General features: G+C 39.6%; 1 protein-coding gene across 1 annotated transcript in view; it reads right to left on the reverse strand.

The window, feature by feature from the left end:
* Positions 1-14,502, reverse strand: part of LOC118851517 (ubiquitin-conjugating enzyme E2 E2) — a 402,390-nt gene that overhangs the window by 368,032 nt on the left and 19,856 nt on the right. The window lies entirely within an intron of this gene.

Genomic DNA, 14,502 nt, shown 5'->3' on the forward strand with positions numbered 1-14,502 from the left:
GCCTCCAATGCTACACCAACTGCTCTACCGAAGCTAGTCAAGACAGGGGAGAAGCTGCAAGAGAGGACAAGCACAGGAAGAGAGGAAGAAGGAAGCCTTGAAGTCAAGGAAGCTCACTTGGTATACAGTTCAATGGAAGGAATAAGGAGAGAGGAGAAAGGATGGAAACGGTGACTCTCCCAGTCTGTTACCACCAACTCGAACTTTGTGGAAAAACAAACTATCATAGTTGGGAGGGAAGAAAGGGGAACACAGAGGAGAATCACATTGGCTTTGGAACAGGAATAAAAAGTGAAAAGCTACTGGTAAAATGTCAATTATAATGAAATTTTCTTCTGAAAAGTTAGCTCTATTTCCTTTTCCAAAGGCATCTAGACTCACTTTTAGATTCAAAGACATTTTAAGCTAAAAGAGTCCTCAGAGATATTTGTGAAATTCAACATTCTTGAAGAAAGCAGGAAAATGTGTAAACTTTGACCCAGCAATACCATTACCAGGCCTATCCACCAAAGAGATCAAAGAAAGAGAAAAAGGTCTTACATATACAAAAATATTTATAGATTTTTTTTTTAGTGAAAAAGATTTAGAAATTAAGAAAGTGCATGTCAATTGGGAAATGGCTAAATAAATTATGGTATATAAATGTAATCGAATATTATTGCACTATAAGAAATGATGAAGGGAATGGTTTCAAAAACACTGGGAAGAACTGTATGAATTGATGGAAGGCAACATGAGCAGAATCAGGTGAACAATTTATTAGTAACAACATTGAAAAATAAAAAATTTTGAAAGATTTAAAGACTCTTATAGACACAATGACCAGGCACGATTTCAGAGAACCAGTGATGAAAGCTACCCACCACCTGACAGAGGGGATGGACTCAAGGTGCAGAATGAGACATATATTTTTTGGACATGACCAATACAGGAACTTGTTTTGTTTGTAATAACAGTTTTGTTTTCCTATTTTTCCCTCAATGAAGTAAAGTGTTAGGAGGAAGGAAAAAAGTGTAATAACTGAAAAAAATTAATTTTAGAAAGGCAAGGAAATGAAGAATACATTTAAAAATACTTTCCATCAAAAATAGTTGAAATATGAAAGCCTGGAGCCTTGAAGAGCATCATTCTTCAAATGTGTCAAACAAACAGCATTGTACAACCGTAACATTTTAAAACATTTATTCTGTCCAAATGTCATTAGCACTCTCTATTGACAAAAGAAATGCCACCTTCTCTAATTTTACTGGACAAAAAGTCTGCACACCCTCTCTTACATTTACCCATCCTCCCCATCCTCCAAAGCTTTCCTTACATAAGTTCTTCCCTGACCATGGTCCAGATTAAGGAGAACAATATATTTGTGAAGTAGTTGCATTATTCAGATTTGTCCTGCCTATTTCCTTTGGATTGGAAACAACTCTCCTATTTTAGAAAATCCTAACTTTGAGTAATGCAGACCTAAATACATGGATTTATTATAAACACACTAATCAGAACCTAGCGGTAGGAGGTCAGATTCCTAGCCTTTTGGGGAAGGGGTCATGGTTCTCCCTCTCCATCCTCTCAGAATAATGTTTTAAATGAACAAAACAAGATACAAAGAATTCTCAAGGAAGCCAGTTATACTAAAACAGTCCTAAAAATGTTTAAAAAAATATTCAAGGACCTCTGATTAAAAACCCTTGGTTGGGGAATCCCCTGAGAGGAAAGTCCTTCTGACAATTTAGATCTGCAAGTGACCTGAAGCCTATGGTTGTGTGGAGCATTGAAAGCTTAAGTCATTTTGCCCCAGGAACCACCAATACATCGCAAAGGAACAATTGTGAAGCCTCCTTCTTGATGTGAAAGTTAGCTTTTCCCCACCACAGTAAGCTGCTGCCCCTTTCCCTCTTATCTCTCCCAAGGAGTTGGGAAACTCCTGAAGATGCAGAGACCAGGGCTTGTTTTTTTTCTGTATCCCAACTGAGCTCTCAATAAAAATGGTCAAATTGATTAAAATACTCTTGCTGTACGTGAATATTAAACAAGTTCATTACTTCTGTTGGTATGAAAGGATAATAAGACTACATAGCACACAAATTTGGACCTAAACACAAGAAAATGCCAGAGTTGCATACTCTAGACAATCAATCAACATTTATAAAGCACCTATTGTGTGCTAAGCACTGGAAAGAAAACTTATTATTTCCCTTTGGAAGGGCTTATGCCAATTTTTGTTAAAGATTCAGACCCAATATGAGCTAATGTCCAAACCATGGAATTGACCAACGCATAGAGTTCCTATTTATAGTTCTATTGTGAATGAAAATCACTTCTTAGATTAAAACCCTGTGCCATTTGGGAAGCTACCAACCCAAGTGGGTTCTGTATCCATTTAAGTGAACTTAATCCATTAAATGGAAAAAGATGCTATTGAAACCCCAGCTGCACTCTGTGGGCTATTCATAACCTTTTGTGATGTCTACCCAGATAGAACCCTAGACCAAGCTGGAATAAGACTGGGGCCAGGCCCAGAATAGCTGGGGTCACTGCATGCTGGCATGGATGTGTTTGACTAAGAGTCTCTCTCACCATTTCAAAGTCAAAGACAAGGATGGCAAATGTGCACAAAGCTCACCCCAAATTTCACAACTTATACCAGGAATACCCAACTGGTTAGATGATTATAAAGTTTAACATGCATGCTGCTAGAAATTCAGGCCATCAGCCCCATTCCCAGAGTTTCAGAGATGACTTTCCTGCTCCCTAAGAAACTCTACTTAGAGATGATAGATGAACCCACTTGGCTAGAGTCCAAGGCAGAACTATACGAGACCCAATTCTGCTCTATACCAAAATATGCAGTTAACAGGGTTCTAGCACATCAATAAAGTGCCCATTTTTCAGAATACCCACTATGTGAACTCAGTAAATTTCTGAACAAAAAGATAACTGTTAGATGGCACATTTACTCCATTTAAAGGGGAGGAGGCAGTGAATGTGGATCTTCAAACCTTGTTCCCCAAATTCTTTGACTCACTTTTTCCTAAGGCCCATTTCTATTTAATTCAATTCAATGAATATTTATTAAGCACCTACTGGGTGCTAAGCACTCAGGGCAAAAAGATAAAAATGAAATTAGATCCTGCTTTTAAGGAGTTTAGATATTATATAGCAGGGGCAGGAGAATGGGGATCAGGGAGTTCAGGGAGTGGATTCAACAAGGACACAGATAACCTGTGTATGGTAATCCGAGAAGCTGGTGAGCTCTAACATGGGGAGGGGGAAGGGCAATTAGGGAAGGGCTCCACAGAGGAATTCTGAGACACTTCACAAATCCCTTACACAAAATAATAGTAGTGATAATGCACATTTCTCTGGAGCTTCACGGTTCCCAGAGCTGTGGAAGCAGGATTATTCCCATTTCACAGATAAGGAAACTGAGGTACAGGGTGACGCACAAAGTGAGTGGGCCTCTGAGCTGGGTGACTCTGAGACCACGGACTCTTCTCTGTCTGCCCATCTGTCTCCATTTAGAAGAGACTGCTTAGTGGAGCAGGCACTGCTGAGGAAGGGAGGCAGGCATAGGATCAGGTCTCCCACCCTCAGTCTGAGACAGTGTCAGCGCAGGAGGTGACTGACATCATCACTCCAGAAGAATGCACAAGATCTTAAACATGAGTCTTATCTCAGGAGGTGAGATCATAATTATGCGGTAATATGGCATCTGCTTTCCATATTTTATATCAGGAGCAGTGCATGTTTCTGCAATGCAATCCATCGCTTGAGGTATGTTCATTTTTAATTCTCCCATCCTTTTCATTTCTCAGCGCATGGGATGTTTGTAGAAGAAAAAGAATTACACATCCATGAAATGGAATGAGACCAAAGTAGAAAATACAGGCCTTCTGTAAACAAACACGAGCTTTGTTTTCCTCATTCATTAATACCACCTAGAGGACATAACATAAGAGTTTTTCTGGGGACTCAGAATCAGAAGACACCTGAGGTGGAATCTCACTTCTTGTATGTATGTTCATAGAAGCCGGGTGAGCAAGGAAGGAGTCACAGGTGCATAGATTTAGAGAAGTGAAACCGCTTGCCCAAGGGCAAACTAAAAGCAGAGCAAGTTTCAAATGTCCATTTTAAATGAATATTCAAAAAGTCTTTATTAATCAGCAAATACCAATTACCCTCCAGAGCCTCAGCTTTCTCAACTGTAAAATGGGAATTATAAGTGTAGTGCCAACCCCCAGGCTGGTCTGTACTAACTGAAGTACTTGTAGTAGTAGCAGCAGCAGTAACAGTGGTAGTAGTAGTAGTGGTACTAGTAGTAGCAGCAGCAGCAGGAGTGAGAAGTGAATATCTGCAAAGTGCTAGATAAACATACCTCATTTGATCCTCACAACAACCTGAGACAGACAGAGGTTAAATGACTTGCCCCGGGACACACAACCAGTCAGGTCAAATCTAAACTAGGGTCTTCCAGTTTCCAGGTCCAGGGCTCTATTGACTTGGTTACCAAGCTAGATGATAACGACAATATGCAACACAGCTTGCACTATTTAGAGTACTAGATGAACGTCAGCATCCCCTGAAAAACAGACTAATCCTATAAACTCACACCACTTCCTTTAATGCTAAACAAATGCCAAGTATAGGGAAAATCCACCATCTCGATATTTCATAAAAGGAAACTAACTGTATATAAAAACTTGTATGTTTAGTCATACTCTGGCAAATGAACATTCCGACAGTGTTCACTGACCAACAAATGTCATTTCTCTTAATTAAAAGTATGATCAGAAGTCTCAGTGTTCAGGCCCAAGTCATTCTCTCCAGAAGCCAGTTATCCCAGTTTTCACCCCCTGCCCCGCCACTCATAATGAGGAGATCAAAGGTAAAACAAAAAAGAATGTCCCTGAGACTGAGCATTGGTTACCAGGAAGCAACCCCGGAAGAAAAACTGGATTATGTCTTCGCCTGCCCTAACCTACCATATCCTCAGCTCTTAGCACAGTGGCAGCTTGACAAAGGGTGTGCTTAATACAACTTTGTTGGTTGGTTGATTGCTACCCTCCAACTTATCCTGCAAGTAGAGTCATTAATAAGTTCCTCCATCTTCATCCAAAAGTTTTTAAGGAAAAAAGATGTGTTACTGATGTGGCCTGGAGGAAAAAAATTTCAAATACTGTCTTAGATCCTCTTCCTAGAAAAGGGGACCAGTAGGCATCAGCCTGAAGCATCTTTCTGGGGCTCCCTGTTCCCCACCTCTATATGATTCCTTATTATCATTTTTTCTAATCTGTCTGAGAGTCCAGATCTTGATTCTCTGCCTTCTTTAGATTTTAAGACTTTATTAAACACCTCTCATGCACCCCATGGTGTACAAAAACAAAAATGAAACAGTCCCTTCCCTCAAGGAACTGAGCAGTTTTTTCTTTTCCTTTAATGTAAGAGTCTATGAAAAAAGGATGGTAGGAGGAGGGGGAAATACATACAGTGGTTTAAGTAAATTTATCTCAAATCCCATAAACTACAAGGATTTGCTCCTATGAGCTAAAATATATGATTAAGCAGACCATATGTAATTTTTTTAACCATATCTAATAACTGATTTTACTGAATATCACACAACTATCATAGTCACAGCAAGTAGAAATTACTCAAGTTCAATAAATTTCATTTCAACAGCAGCTGGATCTCTGATTCAGTAATTTATTCTCCTTGGTTTTTAAGCTAAAGTTAAGAACTTCTCAGGAAATGGAACATACACATTTTACCTTACTCAGGAGATTATCAGATTCCAAATGTGAATTTCTAAGGACCAACACCCCTCAAAAATCCATCTTACCTTCAGTTTGTCTGTATCTCCTGAGGTTGTATTAGTTAAGCACAAAGACTATCTCCATTAACAAGGTGAGTGACTCTGGGCAAATCATTTCAACTGTCTGGGCCTCAGTTTCCTCACCTGTAAAATGAGGGGGTTGGACTAGGTCCAGCTTTCATATTATATGATTTTCTCTCAGAGCAGTGACTTCAAGATTCCTTAAATGTTCCTAAGAAAGTTTTAGAGGCTATTATTTCTTCCCTAAACAGAATCACCTAAGCCTTTCCCCTCAAAGCACCAATTAACAAAGAGTTTTTCAAACGAGTGCATTAAGTTTCATACAGTCACTGTGAACACTGGATTAGCCAATACGGAACCATTGCTCCTGAGGGAAGGAAATACAGGGTTAGGTTCCTGTGAGCCTCTGGTCACAACATTGACTTTAGCACCTTCTGGAGAGGTTTTACGTATAGACCAGTGAATTTCCTCTTCCTTTTTCTGGATGTACCAAATGGTTGATCCATTAACATTGAACTTCCAGCCAAGAGCACAATAACTCAGGCCTGAAGGAAGCTTATCTAACACACAGTATTTTTTCTGTTAGGAAAATCAAAGCCTTCTTGCACTTAGGAACACTAGACCAACACTACAGAACTATGATCGGGGGCCTTTTTAAACAGTGAAATCACCAACAAAAAGCCCTCAAATGCAAAAAAGTGTCACTAAATAGCTCTCAAAAAGGACGCTTGTTTACTACATGAGAGCTGAAACAAGAAGGCAGAGCATTGCCTTGTCTGACCTCAACCAGGAATGTACATCTCAGGAGACTCACATTTTTTTGTCCATCTGCTTCTGTTCACAAATGACCATGAAAACAACAAGTACTGATTTTGGGATTTCAAATAAATTTTAGCAAGTAGGTGGATTTGTAAATACGGGATCCAGGAATGATGAGGATTGACTCACTATATGAGAGTACGAAGCTGACTCAGATGAAAGGAAGCTGAAGTAGGAGATGTACAACCTGGGCCTTTCTTTCTGAAGAGGAGAGAAAGGAGAGAAGAGAGAGAGGATGGAGGGAGAGGTGGGAGAAGGGAGAGAGGGGAGGAGGAAGAAAGGGAGGGAATGAGGGGAGGAGAAAGAAGAAGGGAGAGAGGAAGAGAGAAGGAAGAGGGGAGAGAGGGAGGGAAAGAGAGAAGAAAGAGAGAGAGGAGGGGGGAAGGGAAGAAGGGAGAGAGGGAGAAAGACAGTTTCGAGACACCAGTCACTAGAAGGCTGGCCCCTCAGGTGATAAATTTTCTTGACCACAACCATTGGTGAAATCTTGTGGGAAGGCCACAAGGGGCACTGACTGAGGGAGCACTCACATCATTAAAATCAGGACCTCAGAATGAATTGATTCATAAGCATTCATGAAGCACCTACTATGTGCCAAGGCCTTGAGAGAACTGAAACACATGTGCAGTCAAGACAACACAGAAATTCTTGGGGTGTTTTAAGAACAGGTTCCTGTCTTCTTAAAAGACAAAACAGTTGAAGGAATTAAAAGATTACATATGAGAAAGTAATTTGACACTTTCTATCCAAAGTACTTGGCGTAATAAATCTGAAATAATAACCAGTTATAAAACTGGGCCAGCTAACATAAGTGATAAAATATTCTGTTGATGCTATTATAAAATATAATCCCAGCATGATCATTTAATTTATATGTTTTTCAGATACATTCTCTGTTCCACTCTTAAAGTAGCAGAGAAAAAAAGAAGGGATAAAATGCCAGGACCCCAAGAGTAACAGGCACTAAATTCCTTTTATCACTTAGCATTCTTTTATTATAAAATAAATATTTTCAAATCTAGCACAAAAAGCAGATCTTGTAAAAACCCATCCATTATATATAGAAATAAGAAAGTAAAGAATGATTCTAAGACTTGATGTCAAAGCTAACCAACCCTTCCAAGCATGCATTTTTTTCTCAGGGAAAAGTTGACAGTGATGAACAATAAATGTATGAGTGCTTTAGTCACTGGAAATAACATTCAGCTATCTTAGGAGTGTAGTCCCAGCAGCTGTATCCATAAGCTCAATACACATCGGTCTACCCAGGTGAAAAAGAGAAACCAACGTAAAACCAAAAATAGCCTCCCTATCCCCAACTCTCCCAAACAACAACAAAAACCCCACAATTCCTTTAGTGAAATTATTTAAAGTGAACATTAAGGGAGAAGATGTAAATGGGAAAACAAATTTATGATCTTGAAACTTTTAATATCTGAAGGAACATAATTCAGGACATTAGGTCTTATCTCTTCCATACTCAGATAACTACCACCCACTATCTCTCTCTCTCTCTCTCTCTCTCTCTCTCTCTCTCTCTCTCTCTCTCTCTCTCCCCGCCCCCTTCCCTCCCTATATTTTCGAGTTGCTTAACCTACAGGTATTATTCCAAGCATTTTTCCTGCTGTTATATCTCAATGAAAAGAGATGAATATTTGGCATCAGAAGGTTGATTTGACAGATAAAATACAAATCTTCACTTGTCTTAACACACATATAGGATAGGCACACAGTAGACCATTCATGAACATCTATTTCTTATGCTGGAAGAGGATAATGATAAAAAAAAGTCCTCTCCAGAGATATGGCATAATTTTCCCCTCCATATGGGAGTCCCCATCTCCCCCTCACTCCAGCTCCACATGTCATTAAAGTGTATGGGAAAGAGCCCAGTGAAAGTTTCAGACACAAGGCTAGGCCTCTTCTCATTGGCCCAGCTCCAAAGAGGAGCTGGAGGGTGGCGAGGCATTGTGTTCTCCATGTAAAGCCATTGAAAGCATCTTCCTTGGATGACTGGCTGTCATCAGAGAAGAGCCTACTTCTCCATTAGGGCTTCAGAAGATGCACTTCCAGGGCCATTTCAAAGGTCCTGTTACGTAACCCTTTGTCCTGATGGAGGCTACAAAACCACTGAGCCCTGCAGCTGGAGTGAAAAACCTAGAGGAGCCAAGGAAACAATATTCCTCAATTACCCTGTTGTGAGTGAAGAAGAGAGAGAGGGGAGTAGTTCAAAACCTTGAATTTTTAATGCAGAGATTAAGAACTGTACATAAAGAGAGATTAGCTAGTAGCACCGTACAGCTTCTCATAACTTTTCATCCATACTCTGGCAGTAAATGGAAACAAAGTCAGCACTCAATTATCCACACTCCAGTAATAAAAGCTGGTGTAGTGAGAGAGAGAGAGAGAGAGAGAGAGAGAGAGAGAGAGAGAGAGAGAAAATGAATGAACTTTAAGGTTTACAAAGTGCTTTAAAAATTTGATCTCCTTTTATCCTCACAACAACCCTCAGAGACAGCTGCTCCTATTTTCTTCATTTTACAGATAAGGAAACTGAGGCAGAAACTGAGGGGAAGGGCTACCCTTTCATGGAAGGTCTGAGGTTAGCTTTTCAAGGTCTGATTTCTCCTAAGTGAAGAACAAACAAGAGAGAGAGCTGGAGAGTTTTTCACCAAGATGCCAACACTTCAATGAGGAAGAAAAATTTAGGAGAAAACCACACAGCTGGTACTTAAAAACCTGAGCTCAAGTCCTGTCTTTGCCATTCCCACCCCCCACCCCGTGTAACCTAGGCAAGTCACTTAGTCTCCCTGAGACTCAGGTAGCTGGGCTTAGAGGTCTCTAAGACCCCTTGAAGCACTGGATCTTTGATCCCATCTTAGGCTCTTGGAACCCATCCGGTAGGCAAGTATGTAACCCAGCAATGATCACTTTTGGAAATCCTCTGTTCACAAAAGGAGTCCTGGATCAGACTCCAAAATCGATCCTTTTGAGTTCATTCTCTGCTTTCGAGAATAAGAATTCTTAAAAGAAGAACTCTTGAGTAGTTGTAAACAGTCCCTGGAAACAAGATAATACATTTCTCCTTCCTCATGGCAAGGCCACAGAGGGATGGATGCAGCCAGTCATTGTATTGGGTGCTTTGGTTTAATTTTGTTTATTCTTTGTTTCAATGTATCAATTATTTCCAGAAATTATTGATAAAAAAAGAAAAGGTGTCAGTAAAGCTTTTATTTTTTAAGAGTTCTCAGTCATTCAAATCACAGACAAAGCTAATCCCAATTCTGAGAGTTACAATCATATAGTGGTGTTAGAACTCAGCACCCCTTTAAACAAAAGATGACAGTCCGGTTTATTTCTGTATTAACTCAAAGGAGATGTTTTGGCCAACACTAGTCACATTCTTCAATTAGAACAAAAGAAATACACTGTATACAGGGGAAAATATGACAACCAAAGAGAATATGAATAAAGAATGTTCTTCTGTTTCTAGAAAATTCTAAGCCTATGTCAAATTTCATTATAAGCAGACATAATTATGCTTAGATGTCCTGTAATTCTGTAAACTGAATCCCTTATCTGGATTGTCAAGAATTTCAGATCAGAAAAGCAAACCTCTCATAGTCTAAATAGCATTTAAGATCCACCCAATACAAAGAGTACAATTAATTTACTATCTCATGGAACCAGAAATCTGAAAAGATGAAATTCTGAAGATATTTTGATTTAATATTTCCCTCTGTAAGGGAACATCCATTTTACTGACTGTGCAAAAAGATTCTCTGGATGTGAAGAATTCCAGGTATAGAAACTCCTTCCATAGGTACAGACAGGGGATTAATATTTACAGCTTAAAAGGGTTGCCTAGGGCCCTGAGAGTCTGAGTGACTAGCCCAGGATCATAGAGCCATTATTTGTCTGAGGCAAAACTTTTGGTCTCCAAGGCCAGCCCTCTGCTCACTAAGCCACACTGTCCCTCAATTATTAAAATAACCTTTTTCAGACTATTTAAAATTGATCATGAGTAAATCATGAAGACTAACATTTCAACACTAATTTCAAATGGCTGCAATTGGCACAGTATAGACAGGCTTTTCCTCCAAAGCTCAGTGGCACAGCAATAGAGTGAGGAAGACCTGCACTCAAACTTGGACATCAGCTGGGTGATACCAGGCAAGTGACTTGGAACTTGTCGCCTTTAGTTTCCTCATCTGCCAAGTGGGAAGGCACCTTTGAAAACCAGATAATATTGCATCAATATTAGTTATTACTTTCATCATTTGGAGCTATTTCGAGCCCCAGGACCCAGGGAAGAAGCACTGCCTGCCTCACTGGATTAGTGAAGAAACCAAGAGACAGAAGTGCATGGCGATCACCCAAATGCCAGCCTCTTCTTGGAAGATATCAACTGTCACTCAGTGACCCCTCCAAGGAGCCTCATGTTCTTACCTCACTCCCAGGCCTGGCTGAGGAAAGCACTGTACAAACCTTTGCGTGCTAGCTGGAGATACTAGTGAGGTAGAAGCCAGCTTCTCAGAGAAGCTTTCCTGAATTCCCTGCCCCATCCCAAACTCCCAAGTGTTAAAAATGCATTTTCTTCCTTCTCAGATTTCCCTTGAGGCAATGTGGAAGGTGAAGAGAGAAGCCAAAGCTTCACTGGGCACCAGTATGACCTTGGGCAAGCCACTGCAGTCTAGGCCTCAGGCTCCTCACCTATAAGATTAGGAAGTTGGACCAGGGGATTCTCAGGGTCTCTGATCCTGGCTTTCCTCAGGATCTCCTTGATGCCTATCACATTCTACGTGCAATTCTATGCTTCATCTCTCCCCTTCTAGAATGTAAAACTGTGGGGTCCGTAGGAGACCGTGTCATTTTTTATCTTGACATCCCCAGTGCCTAGTAAATAGTTTGCATATTGCAAGTCATTTAATACAAGCTAATTGAATTAAATTACCAAGAATAACTAAATGAGAGGCCAAAATTAGAGGTGGTCTTGCTTCCAATCTGATATAGAGAGAGCCTAAATGAGCTGTATTATGGCTGCTTGAGATGACTAGATGTGGGAGAGCAACTAGCTCACTAATTCCCTCTAGCACTCTTCCCACCCCCCTCCAAAGCTCCCTTCTTTTTTCCACTCTGCCCCACTGAGGTACTATTTGACATTCTAAACAGAAAGCTAGCATAGAACATGGATATGTAATGGCAGTCTCACAGGGATCTCAGAAAATGGGGGATTTGTACTTGATTTTGCAGTGAGTATGGACAGTTTCTCTTGAAACCAGATATGCTTCATGGCTTATAACTAAGTAGGGAAATCTAAAAACTTGTATTAGGCAGATCCTTTTTTGCATTAGATTTCTTTTTCAAAAATCATCCATTATATTCTCCAGGCCGCAGGTAAAGGTAGCACAAAGCGTAATAAATCAAGTTCCTATAGCAGCACCATACTTGGCCAAACACAGCCAAACTGAAGATGTACTTTAAGCCTTCATTCCAAAGACACTAACCACATTTTCACTGATATAGAGACATGTACATTTACAACAAACAGCAGTCAAATATTTGACTGCGAATTATTCAAAGACTGTAGTCGTCTACTGAACAACTAAGCTGAAAATGTATATTCATTATCAGAGGCACATCCGGAGAAATCAAAATTCATCACTTCCATACCAGCCACAAGGACAACAGAGGATCCCACATTTGCCAGGTGGAGGCACCACATGAATGGCGAATGACACTGACCTCTCTATGACCCAGACCAGACAACTATTTTGGGATGACCCCTGAAGAACCAGCCAAACCCAGAGGAGGACAAATAGAGCTTCTCATGGGAACTGGCCAGTTCTTAAAACACTTAATGGATTTCCTTGACAAATCTCTTGAGCAGGCAAGTTAGTGTATGTTTAAGCAAACTGTCTGTGTAGCTATTAGATATATACTGTTTACTTAAAAATAAAATCCGAAGTGGATTTTCCTTATTTTATAAAGAATTTACAGTTAGTTAAACCCTATTGTTCTGGGCAGGGCAGTGCACCTCAACATGAAGTCAGGAAGACCTAAGTCAAATTTCTGCCTCAGCCAAGTACTAGCTGTGTGACCCTGGGCAAATCACTGAGCTTCCCTCTCCTCACCTACAAAATGGGGATAATACAGTAAAAACATCTACCTCCCAGGGGTGTTGTGAGGGTCAAATGAAGCAATGCTATATAAATACTGTGAAAACCTTAAAACGCTATATAAACATAAGCTATTGATTAAAATTGCAATGAAGCCATAAACCTCTCACACCAGCTAAAATAGACTTTAAAAGGGTAATGGCTTCCACATCCACATTCGCTTAGATTTGATGCAGTTTTTAAGCTGCTTTCTGCTTTGAACATGACAAGTTTTTCCTTTAATAAGGGGAATTATTTCAGTATGAGTGAATGACAACTCATATTTTGTTGCTTCGATATCCTGGGATTTCATGCCATCTGTAACATTGATTGCAAAAAGCTCACTTGCTATTTGTAATTAAGTCAAAGCTAAAAAAAGTCACCAGCCATCTTTAAAAAAATGTCCAACCATGACATCAATGGGCAATGATCAGGCCAATGGTAGTCAGTATGCCTGACTGAAGCAAACCGCTCAAACATCCTTGCTCAGTTTTGCTAAGAGAGTTTCTGATGTACAATAAATGTTCCTCATGATCTTGGGCATGAAAGCTTTAGCAAAGAATGGCAAGTATACAGTTGACAAATTTCCCATTTCAGTTGTTAAAAGGAAGTTTTTTATAAAGTCTTTTGATGATCATTTGAGATATGATTTAAAAAAAAAATAACCAGTGTATGCCTTGCTGTCAAAGGGAAAGGATTCAGAAAGCTAAAACAAATAAAAACTCTTATAAGAACTATGGGTTTCAGATTTAGTTCAAACAATTCCAGTTGTGAATTTTTCCCCAACAGGCTGGTGTTTTATACTTATCAATCTACTAATCGTCATCAGTCATCAGTGCCTACGGTAAAGCTTTTTGTAACAGCCTTGATGAGAACCAGCTGTAAGTATAATAGAAAGAAGTAGAGAGATATTAAACCATCTTATCTAGTAAAGAAGGATTTGCCCTAATTGGCTGAAATACTCTTTGCACACTACTTTGCAAAGTACTACTTTACACAGCACTTTCCTCTCTAAGCACCTGCCTTACACCCAAAAGATGTCCCACAAACAAAGGCCTCATCAGAACCATTTCCTTATGGGCAGACTTTTGTCAATTGATGAAACTGCAAACATAACTGTCTGTGAACATCTCTTTTTTATTAATAGTTGCTGACTTTGCTTTTGCAGTGATTCATTGAGAATATGGAAAGCGATATAAAGTCATACTAACGAATCAACTCCAATGGCATGCCATTTTGGAGACTTCCTTTTATTTAGTCTGACCTTTCCTCATGAAAGGCATCAAGGGACCATCTTAAACCATCAGAACTCAATGCTGGCATAGTTCCAACACTGACCTTATATCAACATAGAAATAAATGTCCTGAAATAGACATCTTCAAAATACCAAGCCAGAGCCAAGACAGAAGATTCTATTTCCCCCTGCTCCCCTTGCCCCATTTCTCTGTGTACCTTTATGTCATTCATCACTTCAAAGATAGCACATATAAGTAAATGTTTATCTAAAAATCAAGTGCATGTGGTCACGGATCATTTTAAATCAAACCTCTATCACCTCCTAGAACCATTCATATGAAGTTAGAACCAATAGCCAGAAAACAAATTACACAAGGTAAAACACCAAAAACTTTTCCCATATTTCCCTGTTCAACACTGAATTTCCCAATTAATTAATTAATGATCAAACATAAAAT

The sequence above is a fragment of the Trichosurus vulpecula genome, chromosome 5 (genome assembly GCF_011100635.1).
Source record: "Trichosurus vulpecula isolate mTriVul1 chromosome 5, mTriVul1.pri, whole genome shotgun sequence".
NCBI lineage: Eukaryota > Metazoa > Chordata > Mammalia > Diprotodontia > Phalangeridae > Trichosurus > Trichosurus vulpecula.